The sequence below is a fragment of the Peromyscus leucopus genome, chromosome 8b (genome assembly GCF_004664715.2).
Source record: "Peromyscus leucopus breed LL Stock chromosome 8b, UCI_PerLeu_2.1, whole genome shotgun sequence".
Lineage (NCBI taxonomy): Eukaryota > Metazoa > Chordata > Mammalia > Rodentia > Cricetidae > Peromyscus > Peromyscus leucopus.
In genome coordinates this window covers 102,874,312-102,883,812 of record NC_051086.1, presented here as the reverse complement: position 1 = coordinate 102,883,812, position 9,501 = coordinate 102,874,312, and the positions used below count along the sequence as shown (strand labels likewise).

The window sequence follows — 9,501 nt, the reverse complement described above, 5'->3', positions numbered from 1 at the left end:
TAGCCAAACTCACAGGCTTGGTTCCTTGTGGATACCGCAAAGATGGACTCCGAGTCTCTGATTTGTAGTCAACTGACTCAGAGTAAGATGGAGATTTCCCAGAAAGCAGCTCACCCAGGTGGCTCCAGGGCAATAAATGAAGGCCATGCCATTGCAAGACAGCTCAAGTCACATTGTACTACCAAGTTCCTGTCAAACTTAGGAGAGACCAAGGTTTCAGATCTGTATTTGTATTTGGGAGATTTGGGTGGGAGGTAGTTGGTTTGTTTTTTGTTTGTTTGTTTGTTTGTTTCCTTATTGCATTCTTTCTGTAAATGCTCTGATTTTTTTTTTTTATTTATTTATTATGTACAGTATGTAGGCGCACAGAAGAGGCAAGATGATCAGTGGTGTGAGCAACCAGTGATGAGCATTTACAATATTCTTTTAATTCCAGCCCTTGAGAGGCAGATGCAAGTGGATCCCCATGAGTTTGAGGCCAGCCTGGTCCATGTAGCAAGTTCCAGGACAGTCAGGGCTACATAGTGAGATGAGACACTGTGTCAACAAATAAGTAAACAAACAAACGGAATTACTTGTGTGTGTGTGTGTGTGTGTGTGTGTGTGTGTGTGTATGTACGTGTGTGTTCCAGTGCATACACATGTGTGTAAACATGGGTGTGGAGGTCAGAGGGAAACATTGGGTCTTAATCCACAGTCTCACTGTTCTGGAACCCATCAAGTAGGCAAGGCTGGACTATAAACCCCTTCACCATACTTTTTCTTCCTTCCTTCCTTCCTTCCTTCCTTCCTTCCTTCCTTTTTCTTTTTTTTTTGTAACGTGGATTCTGGGCTGGAACTTGGGTCCTGGTGCTTGCAAAGAAACATTTAGCAAATAACTCCCCATTCTTCTTTCTGGTTTTTCTTTGGAGACAGAGCCTCACTCACTAACCCTGGCTGGCTTCCTACTAATAGCAATCCCTCTGTCTCAGCCTCCCAATTGCTGGGACTATGTATGTGTACCACTATGGCTGGTGTATTTTGGGGAATTTTGGATAAGCCACCCTACACCTGAATTTTCTCACATGATTAGTAAAAAGATTGGTGAGGTGGACAGAATGCTAGGATACCCTCGATAACTACTAGTATTCTAAGTATAACCTCTCTCCTTCCAGTCTCTTAGGCCAAGCCCCCATATCTCCCAAGAGATCTGAAAGGGGGCTTGTTCGTTTTCTTTGCGGTGGAAATGGGAGAGGAGAAGCTTTGTACCAAACATAGCAAAGGGAACCTGTGGCTTCCCACGATGCCCAAGGGCCAGGAGGCTCAGAGGCAGGCAGAGTTCCAAGGGGTGGGAAGAGATGGAGTGTGTCTGAAGGGTGTCATCACAACCCAACTCAACAGGAAAACAGACAAAGGGACTCACAGGGCCAGGTCCCAAAGGCCAAGGCACGCCAGTGTCATAGAAGAAATAAAATGTCTCACTGAGCTGGACAGTTTGCTAGGCTCCTAAGCCCTCTGTCATCAACTTCATTTCTGCTTTGAAGCTGTAAGAAAGGCCGGAAGTTTGGCAAGGCAGGGAAAGCTTTGCAGAATTTCTGGTCTCCCTCCATCCCTTCCACAAGCACCCCAGAGCCTGTTCCCCATAGCCCACGCCCTCCCTCCAGGCTAAGGCAAGGGCCATGGTGAAACACGCCAACTACCAATAAACCAACCCAAGTCAGCAGCAGTGTGGTGGTCAGCTGTGGCTGGGTCAGAGGTCATCGCCGCAGCCGAGTAGGTGGGGCAGACATCAAGACCAAGTACTCCTCCAGGGGCTTCCTGTCAAGTTCCCAAATGAGCCTAAGCTACTTCCGCCCTGAATTCCCTAAGGGCTGCACCTACCCAAGGGTGTCTGTGTCAGACCATCAAAGGCTTCCTCCTCATTCTCAGGTACGTGGCTCTCTCTTCTTAGACCAGAGCAGCTCCTGGAGAAGGACAGGAAAGTCACTGGAGAGTCTCCTGCAGCCCACCATGGAGGGCACACTCTGTGCCCTGACATACTGTAGTGCTGTTTATTTACTTTTGTGTATATATGTATGTGAGTGTATATGGGGTGTATCTGTTTGGTGGTTTTTGGTGTGTGTGTGTGTGTGTGTGTGTGTGTGTGTGTGTGTGTGTCCAGACAAGCAGAGGCCGGAGGAGGATGCTGTCACTCTCCACCTGATTTCCTTTGAAAACTCAGTCCCCATGCTTATCCAGCAGGTTCCACACACCACCACCACCCCACCCCCGCGCCCCCTCCGCCACGTTGAGCCATCTCTCCAGCCCCCCTTTGGCAATTCTTTCCTCCTCCCTGGCCATGCCATCATCCCTGCTGCTGTTTTCTGAATGCTGGAGAGGCTGTGAGGCCTCACTGCAGTTGGGCGACACAGCATGTCATTAGCAGCTCCATGGCGTCTCCCACTGGGGCCCTAACATCCTGCCAACCCAGCTATTCTGGGCCCGTCTGCCCAGCTATCCCACAGGCAGAGGCTGGTTTTGCAAACTTCTGAATTCCATTCCAAAGGGTAGTGCGACAGGCAGGCTCCCATTGGTGGGTGCCACTGCCAAGAGGGGGTTGGGGGAACCTCTCTCCAGGATCCACAGAAGTTGCTGAGATGAGAAAGGAAACCTGGCATCCAGGCCTGCTCCTGGCCCCTGGCCCGAGCTCGTGTCTCCTGCCTGGCGCTGCCTTGTATTCTGGGAGGCTTGGGCAGGTGGAGCTCAGGATTGGCAGCTGCATGGACAGGCCAGATACACGGCTTGTACAGGGCCTCACAACTGGAAGAAAACAGTGTAAGGCTTATCCCTCTCCAAGGTCAGCACACTCCTACTGTGGCCATTCGCATGCCTCTCGACTTTCATTCAGCCATTTGACCTCTCCGTGCCTCAGTTTCTCCATCTCTACTGGCTTCCTCTGTTTTGGTAATATATGTTTTCAATTAACACAGAGGCAAAGGATGAACCTGATGCAATATTTTACCTGATAAATAAAGTAAGCGTGCCCCCTGGTGGAAGCACAGTCCTAAGCACTTCACTAAGAAAGGCAGTGAGAAAATGAGATGTAAGTACGGGGGGGGGGGGGGGGTGGGGGGGGGTGAAGGATGCGTCATCTTTTACACAGCCACAGGAACCAAAAGCATTTTGAAAGAGGGCATGCAGGGAGCAGAGAAAGCCCTGGGTGAGTGAAGGCCTGAGTGGATGTGTCACGTCAGGGACCCTAATGCCTCGGGTCCATGGAGCCTTCCCCAGGTGAGGCTCAGAGGGATGGTAGAGTCTTCCCCAGGGGAGGCTCAGAGGGATAGTAGAGCCTTCCCCAGGTGAGGCTCAGAGGGATGGTAGAGTCTTCCCCAGGGGAGGCTCAGAGGGATGGTAGAGCCTTCCCCAGGTGAGGCTCAGAGGGATGGTAGAGCCTTCCCCAGGGGAGGCTCAGAGGGATGGTAGAGTCTTCCCCAGGGGAGGCTCAGAGGGATGGTAGAGCCTTCCCCAGGGGAGGCTCAGAGGGATGGTAGAGCCTTTCTTGGGGTCCAAGCACAAGCAACTGACCAGTGTGTACGGAAACTGGCAGCCACTGCTTCCTCCTGCCGGGTGTTTACAGCCTGAGACTGCTGGCCCCCGACCCTCCTCGGGAGATTGTCCTGCCCCTGCGCTGTACGTAGTAAACCGCAGCCGCCACCGGTTTATTTATTAGAGTACACAATATTTTGGGGAACACAATACCACCACATTTCCTCTCTTTTTGTCTAAAATTAAAAAAAGCTTGTAACTAATACAAGAAAAACTATCCAATAAGTATATATAATATATACAGCCAAAATTACATTAATGATGTCTAGTCCATTAACATTTGACAGATTCAGATGAAAACTCCATTATATATACTAACAATGTCCAGTCCAGTAACATCTGATAAACTCAGACCAAAAAATTTAAAACAAGTAGTTCCTTTTTAAAAGTAGATTCCATAATCTCCCTTTTTATCTTATCATATCCATATTCTCTTTTTTCTTTTCATAATAGATTCAGTAGTCTACCTTTTGTCATTTTTATATCTTCCCCTTTTTCTTCAGTGTAGATTCAATGATCTACCTATTTATCCTATTATTTCTTTATCTTTTTTCTCAGAGTAGATTCAATGATCTATCTCATATCTTATTCTTTTTCTTTTTGCTTTCTAGGGGTGAAGATATCTTTAGGGAATCTTGAAAAGAAAATTTTTGGGTTAATTGTCAAGTTCTGTATCATTTGTCCAGTCTCTGCATAAAAGGAAAGTTCAGGGCTTATTTCAAGTCTTTGTTCAAGTAGTCTGTTAGGCTGGATCATCTCAGCTAGCCATCTCAAAATTGTCCTAAGCAGTTTGTAGTCCAAAGCAGACCTTTCTGTGGTGTTAATCAGCTTAATGGCAGTAGTTGGTCCCGCTGCATCAGAGTGACATCAGCTTTTCTGTCTGTGTGTCTGTGTGTCTGTCCTTCCTTCATTTCCTTACTGCACCCACTCCAGGCCCCAGCTGTTCGGAATGCGCTCAGAACATGATACCCCAAGACACGGTACGGAGCCCTTGGCACTGAAGAGGGTGGTGTGCAGAGGCCCTGGGCAGCAAAACCTCTCTCAGCCTCGTCAGCCCTCCTGGCTCTGCTCCTCTTTCCCACAGAAACCCGGAAACACCACACGAGCGCCCCACCTCGCAAAGTCCTCTGGCTGCAGAGTGCAGAGTGAGTCACGGCTGGGTGGTCAGCCGGGGAGGACACCGCTGCCAGCACTGCGCCCCACAACGCTGGGGGACACTGCGGGAGAGGAGGTGGAGATAACGCAGGAGCCAGAGGAGGAGTGCTGGGGAGGACGGAGGAGTGCTGTGGAGGAGGGAGGAGTGCTGTGGAGGAGGAGGAGGAGTGCTGTGGAGGAGGGGGAGGAGTGCTGTGGAGGAGGGAGAGGAGTGCTGTGGAGGAGGAGGGAGGAGTGCTGTGGAGGAGGGAGAGGAGTGCTGTGGAGGAGGGAGGAGTGCTGTGGAGGAGGAGGAGTGCTGTGGAGGAGGAGGAGGAGTGCTGTGGAGGAGGAGTGCTGTGAGGAGGGAGGAGTGCTGTGGAGGAGGGAGGAGTGCTGTGGAGGAGGGAGTGCTGTGGAGGGGAGGAGTGCTGTGGAGGAGGGGGAGTGCTGTGGAGGAGGGGAGGAGTGCTGTGGAGGAGGGGAGTGCTGTGGAGGAGGGGAGTGCTGTGGAGGAGGGGAGTGCTGTGGAGGAGGGAGGAGTGCTGTGGAGGAGGGGGAGGAGTGCTGTGGAGGAGGGAGGAGTGCTGTGGAGGAGGAGGAGGAGTGCTGTGGAGGAGGGAGGAGTGCTGTGGAGGAGGGGAGGAGTGCTGTGGAGGAGGAGTGCTGTGGAGGAGGAGGAGTGCTGTGGAGGAGAGGAGGAGTGCTGTGGAGGAGGAGGAGTGCTGTGGAGGAGGAGGAGTGCTGTGGAGAGGGGGAGGAGTGCTGTGGAGGAGGAGGAGGAGTGCTGTGGAGGAGGGGAGGAGTGCTGTGGAGGAGGAGGGAGGAGTGCTGTGGAGGAGGAGGAGTGCTGTGGAGGAGGGGAGGAGTGCTGTGGAGGAGGGAGGAGTGCTGTGGAGGAGGGAGGAGTGCTGTGGAGGAGGAGGAGGAGTGCTGTGGAGGAGGGGAGGATGCTGTGGAGGAGGAGGAGTGGAGGAGGGAGGAGTGCTGTGGAGGAGGAGGAGTGCTGTGGAGGAGGGGAGGAGGGAGGAGTGCTGTGGAGGAGGGAGGAGTGCTGTGGAGGAGGGAGGAGTGCTGTGGAGGAGGGGGAGGAGTGCTGTGGAGGAGGAGGAGTGCTGTGGAGGAGGGAGGAGTGCTGTGGAGGAGGGAGGAGTGCTGTGGAGGAGGGGAGGAGTGCTGTGGAGGAGGGAGGAGTGCTGTGGAGGAGGAGGGAGGAGTGCTGTGGAGGAGGAGGAGGAGTGCTGTGGAGGAGGGGGGAGGAGTGCTGTGGAGGAGGGAGGAGTGCTGTGGAGGAGGGAGGAGTGCTGTGGAGGAGGAGGAGTGCTGTGGAGGAGGAGGAGTGCTGTGGAGGAGGAGGAGGAGTGCTGTGGAGGAGGAGGAGGAGTGCTGTGGAGGAGGAGGGAGGAGTGCTGTGGAGGAGGGGAGGAGTGCTGTGGAGGAGGGGGAGGAGTGCTGTGGAGGAGGGAGGAGTGCTGTGGAGGAGGAGGGGGAGGAGGAGTGCTGTGGAGGAGGAGGAGTGCTGTGGAGGAGGAGGAGTGCTGTGGAGGAGGGAGGAGTGCTGTGGAGGAGGAGGAGAGTGCTGTGGAGGAGGAGGGAGGAGTGCTGTGGAGGAGGAGGGGAGAGGAGTGCTGTGGGAGGAGGGGAGGAGTGCTGTGGAGGAGGAGGAGTGCTGTGGAGGAAGGAGGTGCTGTGGAGGAGGGAGGAGTGCTGTGGAGGAGGGAGGAGTGCTGTGGAGGAGGAGGGAGGAGTGCTGTGAGAGGAGGAGGAGTGCTGTGGAGGAGGAGAGTGCTGTGGAGGAGGAGGAGGAGTGCTGTGGAGGAGTGGGAGGGAGTGCTGTGGAGGAGGGGAGGAGTGCTGTGGAGGAGGAGGAGGAGTGCTGTGGAGGAGGGAGTGCTGTGGAGGAGGAGGAGTGCTGTGGAGGGGGGGGAGGAGTGCTGTGGAGGAGGAGGAGTGCTGTGGAGGAGGGGAGGAGTGCTGTGGAGGAGAGGAGGAGTGCTGTGGAGGAGGAGAGAGTGCTGTGGAGGAGGAGGAGGAGTGCTGTGGAGGAGGGAGGAGGAGTGCTGTGGAGGAGGAGGAGTGCTGTGGAGGAGGAGGAGGAGTGCTGTGGAGGAGGAGGAGGTGCTGTGGAGGAGGGGGAGGAGTGCTGTGGAGGAGGGGAGGAGTGCTGTGGAGGAGGAGGAGTGCTGTGGAGGAGGAGGAGTGCTGTGGAGGAGGAGAGTGCTGTGGAGGAGGAGGAGGAGTGCTGTGGAGGAGGAGGAGTGCTGTGGAGGAGGAGGAGTGCTGTGGAGGAGGAGGAGTGCTGTGGAGGAGGAGGAGTGCTGTGGAGGAGGAGGAGGACTGCTGTGGAGGAGGAGAGGAGTGCTGTGGAGGAGGAGGAGGAGTGCTGTGGAGGAGGGAGGAGGAGTGCTGTGGAGGAGGAGGAGTGCTGTGGAGGAGGGGAGAGTGCTGTGGGAGGAGGAGGAGTGCTGTGGAGGGAGGAGGAGTGCTGTGGAGGAGGAGGAGTGCTGTGGAGGGAGGGGGAGGAGTGCTGTGGAGGGGAGGGGAGGAGTGCTGTGGAGGAGGGGAGGAGTGCTGTGGAGAGGAGGAGGAGTGCTGTGGAGAGAGGGGAGGAGAGATGCTGTGGAGGAGAGATGGGAGGAGAGTGCTGTGGAGGAGGAGGAGTGCTGTGGAGGAGGGGGAGATGCTGGGGAGGAGCGAGGAGGAGTGCTGTGGAGGAGGAGGAGTGCTGTGGAGGAGGAGGAGTGCTGTGGAAGGAGAGGGAGGGAGTGCTGTGGAGAGGAGGGAGGAGTGCTGTGGAGGAAGAGGCGAGGAGGAGTGCTGTGGAGGAGGGAGGAGTGCTGTGGAGAGGAGGAGGCGGGGGAGGGAGTTCTGTGGAGGGAGGAGTGGGAGGGAGAGGGGAGAGGAGGAGTGCTGTGGAGGAGGAGGAGGAGTGCTGTGGAGGAGGGGAGGAGTGCTGTGAGAGGGAGAGGAGGAGTGCTGTGGAGGAGGAGGAGGAGTGCTGTGGAGGAGGAGGGAGGAGTGCTGTGGAGGAGGGAGGAGTGCTGTGGAGAGGGAGGAGGAGGAGGAGTGCTGTGGAGGAGGAGCAGGAAGTGCTGTGGAGGAGGGAGGAGTGCTGTGGAGGAGGGGAGGAAGTGCTGTGGAGGAGGAGGAGGAGTGCTGTGGAGGAGGAGGGGAGGAGTGCTGTGGAGGAGGGGAGGATGCTGTGGAGGAGGGGAGGAGTGCTGTGGAGGAGGAGGAGGACTGCTGTGGAGGAGGGGGAAGGAGACTGCTGTGGAGGAGGGGGAGGACTGCTGTGGAGGAGGAGGAGGAGTGCTGTGGAGGAGGAGGAGGACTGCTGTGGAGGAGGAGGAGGAGTGCTGTGGAGGGGGAGGAGTGCTGTGGAGGAGGAGAAGAGTGCTGTGGAGGAGGAGTGCTGTGGAGGAGGGAGAGGAGTGCTGTGGAGGAGGGAGGAGTGCTGTGGAGGAGGGGGAGGAGTGCTGTGGAGGAGGGAGAGTGCTGTGGAGAGGGAGGAGTGCTGTGGAGGAGGAGGGGGGCTGTGGAGGAGGGAGGAGTGCTGTGGAGGAGGGGGAGGAGTGCTGTGCAAGAGGGGGAGGAGTAGGGAGGAGTGCTCTGAAGAGCTGTTGTACTTATGAACTCACCACAGTTATGGTTACCCACAGGATCAAGCTAACAAAACCAGCCGGCCTCCCAGCGGGCAGCACTAAGCATGGGAGGGAGCAGGAAGTGAGTATGATCAAAATACGTTGTATACATGTATGAAATTTTCTTTCTTTTTTTATGATTTATTTATTCATTATGTATACAGTGTTCTGTCTGCATATATCCTGCAGGCCAGAAGAGGGCACCAGATCTCATTATAGATGATTGTGAGCCACCATGTGGTTGCTGGGAATTGAACTCAGGACCTCTGGAAGAGCAGCCAGTGCTCTTAATCACTGAGCCATCTCTCCAGCCCCCCATGTACGCAATTTTCAAGCAATACACAAAGCATGCTTTTTACAAAGCGTTTCTGTAGGACTGGAGAGATGGCTCAGGGGTTAAGAACACTTGCTTATCTTGCAGACCACTCTGGTGTGAGTCCTAGCAACCACGTGGAGACTCATAACCATCTGTAACTCCAGTTCCATGGGCTCTTACTCCGTCCTCCAGCCCCCGCCCCCTCCCCAGTTCCAGGCAAGCACCTGGTGCACATACACACACACAAAAAAAAGCCACACACAAAACAAAATGAACAATTTTTTTTTTTTTAAAGAGAAAGTTTAGGGGCTGGAGAGATGGCTCAGGGGTTAAGAGCACTAGCTGCTCTTCCAGAGGTCCTGAGTTCAATTCCTAACACCCACATGGTGGCTCACAACCATCTGTAATGAGATCTGGTGCCTTTTTCTGGCCTGCAGTCATACATGCAGACAGAATACTGTATACATAATAAATAAATAAATCTTTTTTAAAAGAGAGAGAGAGAGAGAAAGCTTATATATTTTAGAAAGTTTTATATGCTGGGCAGTGGTGGCACATGCCTTTAATCCCAGCACTCAGGAGGCAGAGGCAGGAAGATCTCTGTGAGTTTGAGGCCAACCTGGGCTACAGAGTGAGTTCCAGGATAAGCTCCAAAGCTACACAGAGAAACCCTATTTGGTGATAGGTCACATGACTTCATCCCAGAAGGAGTCTTGCCTCACACCTGACAAGAAATAGTGCTACAGTGAGAAGCCAAGGAGATACTGAGCAAGCAAACATTCCCCTAGGTCCTTCCACTCAGCCTAGCCCCATTAGATCATATCCCTTTTGTCCTGTCACTATTCT

The 9,501-nt window shown here is 54.4% G+C and overlaps 1 long non-coding RNA gene across 2 annotated transcripts; it reads left to right on the top strand.

Moving 5' to 3' along the window:
• Nucleotides 1–3,099: 3,099 nt before the first annotated feature.
• LOC119087044 lies at nt 3,100–8,424 on the top strand. Of its 2 annotated transcripts, none has more exons than XR_005090484.1 (3): nt 3,100–3,178; nt 4,498–4,709; nt 8,358–8,424. It is a non-coding gene; the product is annotated as an uncharacterized LOC119087044 (long non-coding RNA). The 2 variants fall into 2 exon arrangements; XR_005090483.1 differs by having other exon boundaries at nt 3,111–3,249.
• Nucleotides 8,425–9,501: the final 1,077 nt, after the last annotated feature.